The sequence below is a fragment of the Ylistrum balloti genome, unplaced genomic scaffold, assembly GCF_031769215.1.
Source record: "Ylistrum balloti isolate Yb309-2 unplaced genomic scaffold, AGI_CSIRO_Ybal_v1 Utg370110, whole genome shotgun sequence".
Lineage (NCBI taxonomy): Eukaryota > Metazoa > Mollusca > Bivalvia > Pectinida > Pectinidae > Ylistrum > Ylistrum balloti.
Window position 1 is genome coordinate 772214 of NW_026782132.1, and position 16148 is coordinate 788361.

Sequence of the window (16148 nt, forward strand, 5' to 3'; positions counted from 1 at the left end):
ATTGGGATGGAGAATCATTTCTGAAATTCAGAAAGTTGATGGACCCCTAGTTAATAGGTATGACTTTAATCTGCATGAAAAGTCACAGGGATCAAACATGTTAAAATCTTCAAAGGCCATGTAACCAGCTAGGATGAAGGGCTACCAACTTTGTTAATATGAATGATATACACCCACTTTCAAGGTCACAGGTATCAAATGTGTTAACATATTTAAATGACTTCTCAATAACCAAAAGGCCCAGGGTGCTGATATTGGACCAAATATCAAGATTATAGGGGTTTAATGTGTTGAAATGCTTAAGCAACTTCTTCACAATAACCAAAAGGCCAGGTGTCTTGATACTGAGCCTGTAACAGGCCTTTTCAACAAGAAATATGTTCGGTTTAATGGCATTTATGTAGTGCATGTTTAAAGAATATGATTTCAAGTTTGCAGAAAATGTCTTGATGAACCAACAATGTCTTCTATGTAAGCTGTAGAGTAGTTGAACAATCTATTTTAGGCATATTTTGCCTCTTTCATATATAGGTCTTTATAGTCAGAGGACCGTTAACCACCACCCCCCCCCCCCCCCCCCCCCCCCCCCCTCTCCCCTGAGTTATCTGAAGGGGTCGGAAAATAAAGAAAGGTAGTATTTACTGATGATAAAAAGCTGACATTTTTAATAATTCGCATGAATTAATAACAAGTCCTGCACTGTCATATCATTGATTGATTAAACGTTCAGAATATTGACCACTGTGTTTGATATATATACACATGTATTTGAAACATCAGAATATTTATATGTACAAGTCAATTTGGCTGAAAACCTTGAGATATTCTAATTGACTTTTAAATGTTTTCAAGATGGAAGCAAACTTTAACATGAACGGAATCAACAGACTAATACAATTTGTGATAAACAAATGCAATGACCTTTAGAAGCACCATTAGTTGAAAAACACGATAACAAATGCAGAAGTTCGAATTTCTAATAAAAACAACTCCAAACAACAGGAAACGCGACGAATCACCATGGTTAATCCGACCGCGTCAACAACAACCATATACCACCTGTAAATATAGAATTAGACATAGTAGAGGAAACCTGTGAATCAAACCATGTAGATGTGTTGCTCTTCAAGAACTAAACAGTGATGTTAAAGGCCTGTGGAATTGATGAATATATGAAGTTTCAGATGAAAATAGAATTGTTTGAAATAGACACAGATGGACTCACTCTGAGTCCAAATACAAGTTTTGGTAGAAATTAAAATGTTGTTTACACGTTTCATCAGACCTCGGAGATCAAATGTTCACCAGCAGTGGTTACCACCTGCAATCTCGAGGATTGTATAAAGTCCATCAGCAGTGACTACCACCTGCAATCTCGAGGATTGTATAAAGTCCATCAGCAGTGACTACCACCTGCAATCTCGAGCATTGTATAATGTCCATCAGCAGTGACTACCATTTGAAGTCTCGAGGATTGTATAATGTCCACCAACAGTGACTACCACCTGCAGTCTCGAGCATTGTATAATGTCCACCAACAGTGACTACCACCTGCAGTCTCGAGCATTGTATAATGTCCACCAACAGTGACTACCACCTGCAGTCGCGAGCATTGTATAATGTCCACCAGCAGTGACTACCACATGCAGTCGCGAGCATTGTATAATGTCCACCAGTAGTGACTACCACATGCATTCTCGATGATTGTATAATGTCCACCAACAGTGACTACCACCTGCAATCTCCAGAATTGTATAATGTCCACCAGCAGTGACTACCACATGCAGTCTCGAGCATTGTATAATGTCCACCAGCAGTGACTACCACATGCCTTCTCGAGGATTGTATAATGTCCACCAGCAGTGACTACCACCTGCAGTCGCGAGCACTGTATAATGTCCACCAACAGTGACTACCACATGCATTCTCGATGATGGTATAATGTCCACCAGCAGTGACTACCACCTGCAGTCGCGAGCATTGTATAATGTCCACCAGCAGTGACTAATACCTGCAGTCTCGAGCATTGTATAATGTCCACCAACAGTGACTAATACCTGCAGTCGCGAGCACTGTATAATGTCCACCAACAGTGACTACCACATGCATTCTCGAGGATTGTATAATGTCCACCAACAGTGACTAACACCTGCAGTCGCGAGCACTGTATAATGTCCACCAACAGTGACTACCACATGCATTCTCGATGATGGTATAATGTCCACCAACAGTGACTACCACATGCATTCTCGATGATGGTATAATGTCCACCAACAGTGACTAACACATGCATTCTCGATGATGGTATAATGTCCACCAACAGTGACTAACACCTGCAGTCGCGAGCACTGTATAATGTCCACCAACAGTGACTACCACATGCATTCTCGATGATGGTATAATGTCCACCAACAGTGACTACCACATGCATTCTCGATGATGGTATAATGTCCACCAACAGTGACTAACACATGCATTCTCGATGATGGTATAATGTCCACCAACAGTGACTAACACATGCATTCTCGAGGATTGTATAATGTCCACCAACAGTGACTAACACCTGCAGTCGCGAGCATTGTATAATGTCCACCAACAGTGACTACCACATGCATTCTCGATGATGGTATAATGTCCACCAACAGTGACTAACACCTGCATTCTCGAGGATTGTATAATGTCCACCAGCCGTGACTACCACCTGCAGTCTCGAGCATTGTATAATGTCCACCAACAGTGACTACCACCTGAAGTCTCGATCATTGTATAATGTCCACCAACAGTGACTAACACCTGCATTCTCGAGGATTGTATAATGTCCACCAGCAGTGACTAATACCTGCAGTCTCGAGCATTGTATAATGTCCACCAGCAGTGACTACCACCTGCAGTCTCGAGCATTGTATAATGTCCACCAGCAGTGACTAATACCTGACGTCTCGAGGATTGTATAATGTCCACCAGCAGTGACTAATACCTGCAGTCTCGAGCATTGTATAATGTCCACCAGCAGTGACTACCACCTGACGTCTCGAGGATTGTATAATGTCCACCAACAGTGACTACCACCTGCTGTCGCGAGCATTGTATAATGTCCACCAGCAGTGACTACCACCTGCAGTCTCGAGCATTGTATAATGTCCACCAACAGTGACTACCACCTGCAGTCTCGATCATTGTATAATGTCCACCAGCAGTGACTAATACCTGCAGTCTCGAGCATTGTATAATGTCCACCAGCAGTGACTACCACCTGCAGTCTCGAGCATTGTATAATGTCCACCAGCAGTGACTAATACCTGCAGTCTCGAGCATTGTATAATGTCCACCAGCAGTGACTACCACATGCAGTCGCGAGCATTATATAATGTCCACCAGCAGTGACTAATACCTGACGTCTCGAGGATTGTATAATGTCCACCAGCAGTGACTACCACCTGCAGTCTCGAGGATTGTATAATGTCCACCAGCAGTGACTACCACCTGCAGTCACGAGGATTGTATAAAGTCCACCAGCAGTGACTACCACCTGCAGTCACGAGGATTGTATAAAGTCCACCAGCAGTGACTAATACCTGCAGTCACGAGGATTGTATAAAGTCCACCAGCAGTGACTACCAGTTGAGGTGTCCAGGATTGTATAATGTTCACCAGCAGTGACTACCACCTGCAATCTCGAGGATTGTATAAAGTCCACCAGCAGTGACTACCACATGCATTCCTGAGTATCGTTGATACACGTGAATAAAACCTTTAAATGGAAATTTAGAATAAGATACAATTGAAGAAAAAAGAATTATACCGAAACACCCAGCAGTAACAAATTACCCGTGGAATTTGTGGTGTGTACGTAAATCCATCACCTCATTCCTAAGTCTACTCTTTGTCGGTTCTTAGTTTTAATTGAACGTCTGTAATAATGTTTTATCTGAACTGCTACATTTACTGTCATTTACCATTTAACCGTCACCGATGGTTTATCTTAACCGCTAGTTTATTTGAATCTCTAGTTTTACAGTCAATAATGGCTTGTCTTAACCATAAGATTTTACCGGTTTATCTTAAGTGTGAGCAAGTTTATCTTCATCGCTAGTTTAAGCGTGTCTGAACCAGTTTATATTAACCGTTAGTTTTACTGTATGTGAACCAGTCTATCTTAACCACTAGATTATTTTCAGTGAACCGGTTTATTTGAAAATTTGGTTTGACGGTAAATGATGTGTTGTAATTTTGTTTTATTCTTATAAAATTTAACTAGATAAATGAAAAGATGCTTGCAAAATACAACATCCTACGAGCTGAATGACTTCCGATCCACCAGCTCGATTTCGTTGTATACTTCCAACCGTTTTACAAATGGTTAAATCAGTTGTCTGTTTGTTTTCATATTTCATTTTTTTTCATGTACATGTATTTCAGGGAACTATAAGAAAAAAAATCTGAGTTCGTAAAGCTAGAATAATTTGTAAGATTTACGGAGGTAATGGAAATTCTGTCTGAAACTGAACTTACTACTGCAATACACTAACGCTCGATACTGTTAGTGCTACTATACAAGGGAAAGTTTCCCGAAATAGGAAAGTCTTCGTGAGAAGTGATTAGTTTTCGGTGTACAGAGGATTTAGCAGACGGTTAACCAACATAAAAGGTTTGAGTAGGAACTCACGAGCCTCTTCCATATCTTAGTCACGTGGTCATGTGCTTTGTATAGGTATAGGAACTATAAACAAATATATAATGTTGTGTTTGGAACTATATTATAAAAATCCAAGAGCAGTAACGAGATAGATAGGTAGGGGGAACTGTTATAATGTTCATTAGGTAGGGGGAACTGTTATAATGTTCATTAAGTAGAAGGAACTGTTATAATGTTCATTAGGTAGGGGGAACTGTTATAATGTTCATTAGGTAGGGTGAACTGTTATAATGTTCATTAGGTAGGGGGAACTGTTATAATGTTCATTAGGTAGGGGGAACTGTTATAATGTTCATTAGGTAGGAGGAACTGTTATAATGTTCATTAGGTAGGGGGAACTGTTATAATGTTCATTAGGTAGGGGGAACTGTTATAATGTTCATTAGGTAGGGGGAACTGTTATAATGTTCATTAGGTAGGAGGAACTGTTATAATGTTCATTAGGTAGAAGGAACTGTTATAATGTAGGTGGGGGGAACTGTTATAATCATTAGGTAGGGGAACATTAGTTAGGAGGGGGCTGTTATAATGTTCATTAGGCAGGGGGAACTATAATGTTCATTAGGTTGTTATAATGTTCATTAGGTAGGGGGAACTGTTATAATGTTCATTAGGTAGGGGGAACTGTTATAATGTTCATTAGGTAACTGTTATAATGTTCATTAGGTAGGGGGAACTGTTATAATGTTCATTAGGTACTGTTATAATATTAGGTAGGGGGAATGTATAATGTTCATTAGGTAGGGGGAACTGTTATAATGTTCATTAGGTAGGGGGAACTGTTATAATGTTCATTAGGTAGGGGGAACTGTTATAATGTTCATTAGGTAGAAGGAAGTGTTATAATGTTCATTAGGTAGGGGGAACTGTTATAATGTTCATTAGGTAGGGGGAACTGTTATAATGTTCATTAGGTAGAAGGAACTGTTATAATGTTCATTAGGTAGGGTGAACTGTTATAATGTTCATTAGGGGGAACTGTTATAATGTTCATTAGGTAGGGGGAACTGTTATAATGTTCATAGGGGGGAACTGTTATAATGTTCATTAGGTAGGGGGAACTGTTGGGAACTGTTATAATGTTCATTAGGTAGGGGGTTTAAATAATGTTCATTAGGTAGGAGGAACTGTTATAATGGGGAACTGTTATAATGAAGGCTGTTATAGTTCATACAATGCAGGCTGTTATAATGTTCATGTGTTTAAATACCAAGGAAGGTTTTAGCATACAACTGCAGTTCCGAACCATGTGTTTAAATACCAAGGAAGGCTTTAGCATACAATGCAGGCCCTATACATGTGTTTAAATACCAAGGAAGGTTTTAGCATACAATGCAGGCCCTATACATGTGTTTAAATACCAAGGGAGGCTTCAGTGTACAACGCATGTCCGAAACATGTGTTTAAATACCAAGGAAGGCTTTAGCATACAATGCAGGCCCTATACATGTGTTTAAATACCAAGGAAGGCTTTAGCATACAATGCAGGCCCTATACATGTGTTTAAATACCAAGGAAGGTTTTAGCATACAACGCAGTTCCGAACCATGTGTTTAAATACCAAGGAAGGCTTTAGCATACAATGCAGGCCCTATACATGTGTTTAAATACCAAGGAAGGTTTTAGCATACAATGCAGGCCCTATACATGTGTTTAAATACCAAGGAGGCTTCAGTGTACAACGCATGTCCGAACCATGTGTTTAAATACCAAGGAAGGCTTTAGCATACAATGTAGGCCCTATACATGTGTTTAAATACCAAGGAAGGCTTTAGCATACAATGCAGACCCTATACATGTGTTTAAATACCAAGGGAGGCTTTTGCATACAATGTAGGCCCTATACATGTGTTTAAATACCAAGGGAGGCTTTAGTGTATAACGCAGGCCCGAACCATGTGTTTAAATACCAAGAGAGACTTTAGCAAACAACGCACGTCCTAAGCATGTGTTTGAATACCAAGAGAGGCTTTAGCATACAACGCAGGACCGAACCATGTGTTTAAATACCAAGGGAGGCTCAAGTGTACAACGCAGGTCCGAACCATGTGTTTAAATACCAAGAGAGGCTTTAGCATATAACGCAGGTCCGAATCATGTGTTTAAATACTAAGGGAGGCTTAAGTGTACAACGCAGGTCCGAACCATGTGTTTAAATACCAAGGGAGGCTTAAGTGTACAACGCAGGTTCGAACCATGTGTTTAAATACCAAGGGAGGCTTTAGCATACAACGCTGGCCCTATACACGTGTTTAAATACCAAGGAAGGCTTTAGTATACAACGCATATCCGTATCATGTGTTTGAATACCAAGGAAGTCTTTAGCAAACAACGCATATCCGAATCATGTTTTTAAATACCAAGGGACGCTTTAGTTTAAAACGCAGGCCCGAACCATGTGTTTAAATACCATTGAATGCTTTGTATAATTGTATGCTATATTTTTTTCTTCTTCGTCTGAACAAAAACCAGCACTGTCTGTGTTTTTAAGTTTTGTGCTCGTGCTCAATCGGGGATCACTATACATTTTATATTATGTCCTAGTACGGCATTTCAGAAGACGATCGACCTTTGTCTTAATGCTCTAAAGGCGAAATTAATAAGTAAAACTGAGTTATCTATCATGTCTACACTGACTACGTTTGAACGTTGAACTCCCCAGAAACCCGTTGCTTATGGCAACTGAAGACAGATACCTTCAGTGCAGCACAATCGATTTTCTTTCCGCCAAACTTACCGAAGAGGAAGTCGATCACACAAGTAGTCACACGTACAACGGGTGTATCTCTGTTAAACACATACACTCCTGTCATAAGTATGTTTGTCTACAAATTGATAATGGCTTAGATTTGGTATAGTTTGTTCTACAGTCGAATAACAGCGATATGATCAAGGTCACTTGAATGTAATAAATCAAGGGACTTTAAGCCTTCTCAATGCCCCTCCCATATTCAGCTTGAAGTTTGTAGATATACCGCTTTTTTCATAAATATGTTCCGGAATTCTCAACATGTAATTCACGTTTTTGTTTAAATGTATGAAATACAATGAAGATCATTGTGACGAGTCCTCGTTATACTGTTAAACAGCGTGGCTTGTTTCATATTTCGTCATATATCTGGCGACGTAAAAAGTTTTGTGTGAATAACTTGACTTGTTACTTTTGAATTTAATACATTACAATTATTACATTGGTGAATATTTTTTTAAACTTGCATACCTGCTTTGGCTTCCTCTCAGGGTTCAGCTTTACATAAGATATATATATTGGTCTTCCTGAGCTGGTAATAGAAAGAAATAAACTTAAAGAATTAATATTTCCTAAAAATCAAAGTTGCCTTAAAACTACATCTACCACAAAGTTGTATGCCTTTGAGTTTTGGTAAAAGTAAACAAATGAAAGAATTCTTGCTTGGCAACGGAAATTTCCATCGTAAAAAACACGAAACAAATGGTGAATACTTTCCATTATCAGTGGTGATAAAGAAAACGCATGACCCTGCAGAGTATTCTAATCAACAAGCTATTGGGACAGCATGTATGCTTGGAGTTCTTTCATTTTGTTACCAAATTGTATTTTCACATTGTAGGAATTAAGCTGCAAAATAAAAATTGCAACTTAATTATACGGACTATCTTAACGTCCATGACGTCATAACAATTGCTTTCTGGACATGTTTACAACGTTAGAGTATGTTGTGTTCATCCGGAATTTTACACATTATCCGTCTTTAAAATTACTGTGTTCATTGAAAATAACACCAGAAGTAATAAAACTAAACTTCGAAGTAATAGACATGGTTATCCGTTTTTTCAACTTGATGGCGGAGGGCATGACAAAGTAGAAGACGCGATTATCAGGTTTATAACTAGACAGCAGAAGATATGACAAAGTAGTAGACGCGATTATCCGGTTTAATCAGTAGATAGCTGAGGACATGACAACGTAGTAGACGCGATTATTCGGTTTTATAACTAGACAGCAGAAGATATGACAAAGTAGTAGACGCGATTATCCGGTTTAATCAGTAGATAGCTGAGGACATGACAACGTAGTATACGCGATTATTCGGTTTTATAACTAGACAACGGAAGATATGACAAAGTAGTAGACGCGATTATCCGGTTTAATCAGTAGATAGCTGAGGACATGACAACGTAGTAGACGCGATTATTCGGTTTTATAACTAGACAACGGAAGATATGACAAAGTAGTAGACACGATTATCCGGTTTAATCAGTAGATAGCTGAGGACATGACAACGTAGTAGACGCGATTATTCGGTTTTATAACTAGACAACGGAAGATATGACAAAGTAGTAGACACGATTATCCGGTTTAATCAGTAGATAGCTGAGGACATGACAACGTAGTAGACGCGATTATTCGGTTTTATAACTAGACAACGGAAGATATGACAAAGTAGTAGACACGATTATCCGGTTTAATCAGTAGATAGCTGAGGACATGATCCGGTTTTATAACTAGGCAGGGAAGATATGACAAAGTAGTAGACACGATTATCAGGTTTTATAACTAGACAGGGAAGATATGACAAAGTAGTAGACGCGATTATCCGGTTTTATAACTACACAGAGAAGATATGACAAAGTAGTAGACGCGATGATCCGGTTTTATAACTAGACAGCAGAGCATTTGACAAAGTAGTAGACCTACCAGACAAATATCATGATTCTAGGAATTTTGTAGCATAATCTCAAATCGTTTATTTATTTATTTCTTTTTATTTGGCCCTGTGGCCTTGAATATTGGTCGACGAATAGAGGGACGGAGATGCACCCCGGCATTTGCTCACAGGTGAGCTAAAAGTAGAACCAACCCTCACAGGGTTTCCGGAAAGTGGACGAGATGACCGAGCAACCACATCTCCTTCAATTGAAATATTCATGAAAAAGGTTAGCTTCTGAGCACGTGAGATCAATTAATTAAGTAGTCGTGCATTAAACATGACAAGTACGTCAATAACAGCGAAACGTTTTACAAATCCTCCCCTCAAACCACAACATAGAGCTACATCGGTATTGATCTCGTTTGTTTTCAAGTTAATCAATCAAGTTCATATTCAAACGGTATCCGAGTAAATTTCCGGATCTGTTTGTCCGCATCCGTATCACTCGAATAGCTGCGACAATGCCCAAAGAAGTAACCTTTTGGACGTCTGCTTACGATGTCAACATTTCAAACAACGCGACCGCTGTTTGGTAGACTGAGAGGAAACATGTTGTCACCATCTCTATGGCGACACGAATAATTCACCATTCCAGTGATTAAATATTCTCACCGCGGAGACCATTTTACTCTCTAAGCATTTCACGATACTTCAGCTGTCAGCATGTGGTTCTGTTCGTCAAGATCCATTATTATTCCATGTTTCCGTGCAGTTACGGAACATGCGTGCTAATAATGACAATATATATATTTTTTTAATTTGAGAGCGATCATGGATAAACATTACAGCATCCTTATGATGCTAAACAATCTTCGCCACATGTTATCAAGCAGAATTTGGCCTTACAGTTGACTATAGAATAGATTTTTTTTATAAAACAACCAGTAGAAGATTAGAGTGTGACGTTTCGATGACTACACAGTCTCTCTCATTAGACAAATGATCAATGTGGAGCGTACTAGCACTGACGGTGTAGTGTACGAGATGGTATCGACCAACTACAGTCTTATGTACACTGGGGTCGAAAATATTGTGACGAGATGGTAAACAGATAATAGTCAATTCGGCTACGTTAACATTGTTTTCTTGTGGAATTCATCATTCCATGAAATCGACAAAAACAAGATTCAGGACTTATCTTTCAGTTGAGACGATTTGTTTCTAATATTTTGAGAAAACGAAATCTACAGTTACCAGAACCTGTGCAAGTCTAATGGGTTACGTTAAAATAGTCCGACATTTTAAATTGGAGGATGGTCAAACAGTAATACTCAGGCAAAATACGACACATTTAAAAATTTAACACAACATAGTTAACTGTTATGATTGAAGCTGTCAATGTATTTTAGAAATTCTAGTCTAGTTCTACGGTCGTTTCCTGTTTCCCTTCGAACTGGACGGCAGTCATTTTAAATTGCCATGAGTGTATTTTGTGACCTTTCTAAATAGCCTATACTTTTATTCATGGCACGAAGAACTTAGTCAAGAGTCAGTTCTGTATCAAAATCACTCGGTGGACAGTCTCGGTTTTGTTGGAGATTTTCATTTTCAGGCAATGGAAGGTTAGAAAAATTGTAGCAAACGACAACATTTGCGATATGAAACTAAATCTACTAAAAGTTACCATAATGTTACATTTTTATTTATATAATAACTGTTCTACAAATAACTTGTTTTATCACTTAATATTCTGCAAATCTGGAGGAAATTTGATTGCTTTTATTTAAAGATTAGAATGACACATATGTAAGAGTTCTTTCCCCTTACAGAATCTGTAAGGGATGTATTCATACGTCCAGATCAATGATAATCTGGTCACATTCATCGACAAATGAAACAGGCTTAATTGGTAGTTTCATTAAATCCAACTTGAGCAGATATTGAAATATTCCCATATCTATATTCGGAACCGTAGTTTGATGTTTCGGTGTTGCCTCGGTTCCTTTCTCGCGCAATTGTTCTTTTCGTCCGGTAAATGACACCGGTTTAATAGCATGTAGCTTCCTATCAACAGCCTTAGTCATTGAAGTATTTTGATAATAAAAAATGGTATGATGTGAAAAACTTAATTAATGCAGGAAGCAGTAGATGGAATCTGCCATCAAACAAATAACCTTCAAATCCGTCCGTATGTGGGCTTGGTTAAGTGTAAATTACACTGAATGTTTATATGCTCACCCTAAAGTCAACTGAAGGACAAACAAAGAAGAGGAAGTCACGGCCAACAAGTCTCTCGTTATAAACTCGTTCGTGCCGAGACCCACACTACAAATCTCAAACAACGCTACAACTCTCAATCAACCTCAGAGGAGAGCTAACATCAACAGACACTGTACTAGGATACTGAGGCGAAGAACAAAATCTGTTAAACCTGAAAGGGAAGTTAAATTAGAACAATATTGAAGAAAAATTCAAGAAAATTCCTTTGAACTAATTACTGGAGTGTTAGTAACGAATACCTTTATTTTTAAGTCGGGAAAAGAGCAAACACATTAAAACATGTTATAATTCTTTCAACTGGTATTGGTTTTCCTCAACCGCTTCATAGTCTTCATGACCTTTTTATCACTGACGAGTTCTTGAAGGACGAAATAGCTGCACAGTGTTGCGTCACTGACGAGCCCTAGTAGGACGAAACAGTTGTATGATGTAGCACCACTGACAAGTCCTAGAAGGACGAAATAGCTGTATGATGTAGCATCACTGACGAGTCCTAGAAGGACGAAACAGTTGTATGATGTAGCACCACTGACGAGTCCTAGAAGGATGAAACAGCCGTGTGATGTAGCATCATTGTCGAGTCCTAGAAGGACGAAATAGCTGTATGATGTAGCACCACTGACGAGTCCTAGAAGGACGAAATAGCTGAATGATGTAGCACCACTGACGAGTCCTAGAAGGACGAAACAGTTGTATGATGTAGCACCACTGACGAGTCCTAGGACGAAACAGTTGTATGATGTAGCACCACTGACGAGTCCTAGAAGGTCGAAACAGCTGTATGATGTAGCACCACTGACGTGTCCTAGAAGGACGAAACAGCTGTATGATGTAGCATCACTGACGAGTACTAGAAGGACGAAACAGTTGTATGATGTAGCACCACTGACGAGTCCTAGAAGGTCGAAACAGCTGTATGATGTAGCATCATTGTCGAGTCCTAGAAGGACGAAAAAACTGTATGATGTAGCACCACTGATGAGTCCTAGAAGGACGAAGTAGCTGTAGGATGAAGTTTGATTCATTGTTTAGCTATATTGTATCAGTTTCTTAATTTGAATTTGAAGCTGCCAGTCACTGAAGAAAAAGGCAAAGGACTAGGGCATCAGTTAATGTACAATAACCTTATGTAACGGTAAAAAGAGATGAAAAGACGAAATCTATTTTACATATTTACAACATAACAGTTTGAAACTCTGAAAAACAAGCATTTGTTAACGAGTTATACTGTAAATATAGTCCTCTCCCATTGTGATCTTCCATGAGAGAACTATCACAACAGTCTTCAGCTGTCTTTCTACTAATTACAAGAAAATTGAAGATCTTGCAGTAAAGTAGCTTCTAATGTTATTGGTATGTGTTTTATAATTAATTTTTATACTAAACTTACTGAACAGCATTTTGTAGGACCCAGTCCTTGATTGTTGCGATCACGTTGTAAACATTTCTCTGTTCTGTATCCGGCAGATTTTTATCATTGTTGAACTGATATTGTACTCTCAACATGTCACAATACATCGTATTAAGATATCTTTGTGGAACCAAATAATGACATACATTAAGTCGACTTTAATGAGGCTGTATTGAAGTAGAATGACGGAACAATCAAATATTGATCGAAAGCGTTGAACGTAGAGCGTTTTAAAAAACACATAGCAATTAAAAGCAGAACATGTTGTGTAAACGTGCTTCCACCCTAGCATCAGTGTAGAGTGAAGGAAGAATCATGGTTAGGATGTTATTCATCATTTACTTTATCTAGCAATACATTCTTGATTATGTAGATGAAGCTGCCTCCATCACTTGTTAAAATAAAACCTTAATTAGTACCATGACTCTTAGCATTACATCAGTGGTTACTATAGTAACGCTTCAGTAGTGTCTTTTCCATTACATCAGTGTCTATTCCATTTCATCAGTGTCTATTCCATTACATCAGTGTCTATTCCATTACATCAGTGGTTACTATAGTAACGCTTCAGTAGTGTCTTTTCCATTCCATCAGTGTCTATTCCATTCCATCAGTGTCTATTCCATTACATCAGTGTCTATTCCATTACATCAGTGGTTACTATAGTAACGCTTCAGTAGTGTCTATTCCATTACATCAGTGGTTACTATAGTAACGCTTCAGTAGTGCCTATTCCATTACATCAGTGGTTACTATAGTAACGCTTCAGTAGTGTCTATTCCATTACATCAGTGGTTACTATAGTAACGCTTCGGTAGTGTCTATTCCATTACATCAGTGTCTATTCCATTACATCGGTGTCTATTCATTACATCAGTGTCTATTCCATTACATCGGTGTCTATTCCATTACATCGGTGTCTATTCCATTACGTCAGTGTCTATTCCATAACATCGGTGTCTATTCATTACATCAGTGTCTATTCCATTACATCGGTGTCTATTCCATTACATCGGTGTCTATTCCATTACATCGGTGTCTATTCCATTACGCCAGTGTCTATTCCATAACATCGGTGTCTATTCATTACATCGGTGTCTATTCCATTACATCGGTATCTATTCCATTACGTCAGTGTCTATTCCATTACGTCAATGTCTATTCCATTACATCGGTGTCTATTCCATTACATCGGTGTCTATTCCATTACATCAGTGTATATTCCATTACATCAGTGTCTATTCCATTACGTCAGTGTCTATTCCATTACGTCAGTGTCTATTCCATTACATCGGTGTCTATTCCATGACATCAGTGTCTATTCCATGACATCAGTGTGTATTCCATTATATCGGTGTCTATTCCATGACATCAGTGTCTATTCCATTGCATCAGTGTGTATTCCATTACATCAGTGTCTATTCCATTACATCAGTGTGTATTCCATGACATCAGTGTCTATTCCATTACATCAGTGTGTATTCCATTACATCAGTGTGTATTCCATTACATCAGTGATTACTATGGTAATGCTTATATATGTATGAATCAATGTTTTGATTACAGAGACGTTCTTTGAAAGAATTCCTTTTTATAGATATACGTAGTCATCATATAAGAGTAGTTGTGTGTATTATTGTATATCTTGGCTTTCGTGTCTACATTTGGTGCTTTTCATTTGTGTGTCTCTTGTACAATCATCTATATCGTCCATTTATTTATTACTTCCAAATGCGAAAAAAACACATTACATTAACGTCAGTGTAACAACACTGTACCTAACTGCAGACTGGTGTAGATGTTGACAGGCGTGATACGGTAATGCCCTAGGGGTAGACACTGGCTAGGCTGCCAGAACACTGGCTGACAGTGTGATAAACTAAGGTGTCTCGTCCTCAGTTGTTCTCCTTAATTCACGAGACTTCAATCAATAAAACCTCGTCCGAAAGTTCAGGTACTATGACATTTAATTCTCCTGGCACTTTGACGGCAGAGTTATTTCTGGCTGTTGCAATTGGAGTTTTAGTTTTCTTTGCCATGCGATAAATCCTCGTAAAAGAGTTGTCTTCTTCTCAATCAGAACCTAATGGTGAATTTATTGTGACCTCCGACATCAGTTACTGCTGCTGATAGAGCGTCGATAATGATGACCGTAACCCGATTGCCAGGATCAGCACTCTCTTGCACCTGTTCCCATGGGATGCTGGGGTAATTACATGTCTCTGTAGCAGGCCAAAACACATACGATCACCATCTGTAAAACCCATTGATTCTGTCCTATTTTGATAATTACTTCATTCATATATTCAGCAATAGCATCATGCTATGTCGGCAACGGTTACTAGGATACGTCAGCGTCAATCCTAGACAGTAAAACTAGGATACGTCAGCGTCAAACCTAGACAGTAAAACTAGGATATGTCAGTGTCAACAACAGTAAAACTAGGATACGTCAGCGTCAATCCTAGACAGTAAAACTAGGATACGTAAGCGTCAATCCTAGACAGTAAAAGTAGGATACGTCAGCGTCAAACCTAGACAGTAAAACTAGGATACGTCAGCGTCAATCCTAGACAGTAAAACTAGGATACGTCAGCGTCAATCCTAGACAGTAAAACTAGGATACGTCAGCGTCAATCCTAGACAGTAAAACTAGGATACGTCAGCGTCAATCCTAGACAGTAAAACTAGGATACGTCAGCGTCAATCATAGACAGTAAAACTAGGATACGTCAGCGTCAATCCTAGACAGTAAAACTGGGATACGTCAGTGTCGACACCAGTAAAACTGGTAAAAAGTCAGTGTCGACCACAGTAAAACTAGGAAACGGCAGTGTCGACACCAGTAAAACTAGGAAACGTCAGCGTCAACAACAGTAAAACTAGGATACGTCAGCGTCAATCCTAGACAGTAAAAGTAGGATACGTCAGCATCAATCCTAGACAGTAAAAGTAGGATACGTCAGCGTCAATTCTAGACAGTAAAACTAGGATACGTCAGCGTCAATCCTAGACAGTAAAACTAGGATACGTCAGCGTCAATCCTAGACAGTAAAACTAGGATACGTCAGTGTCGACACCAGTAAAACTGGTAAAACGTCAGTGTCGACCACAGTAAAACTAGGAAACG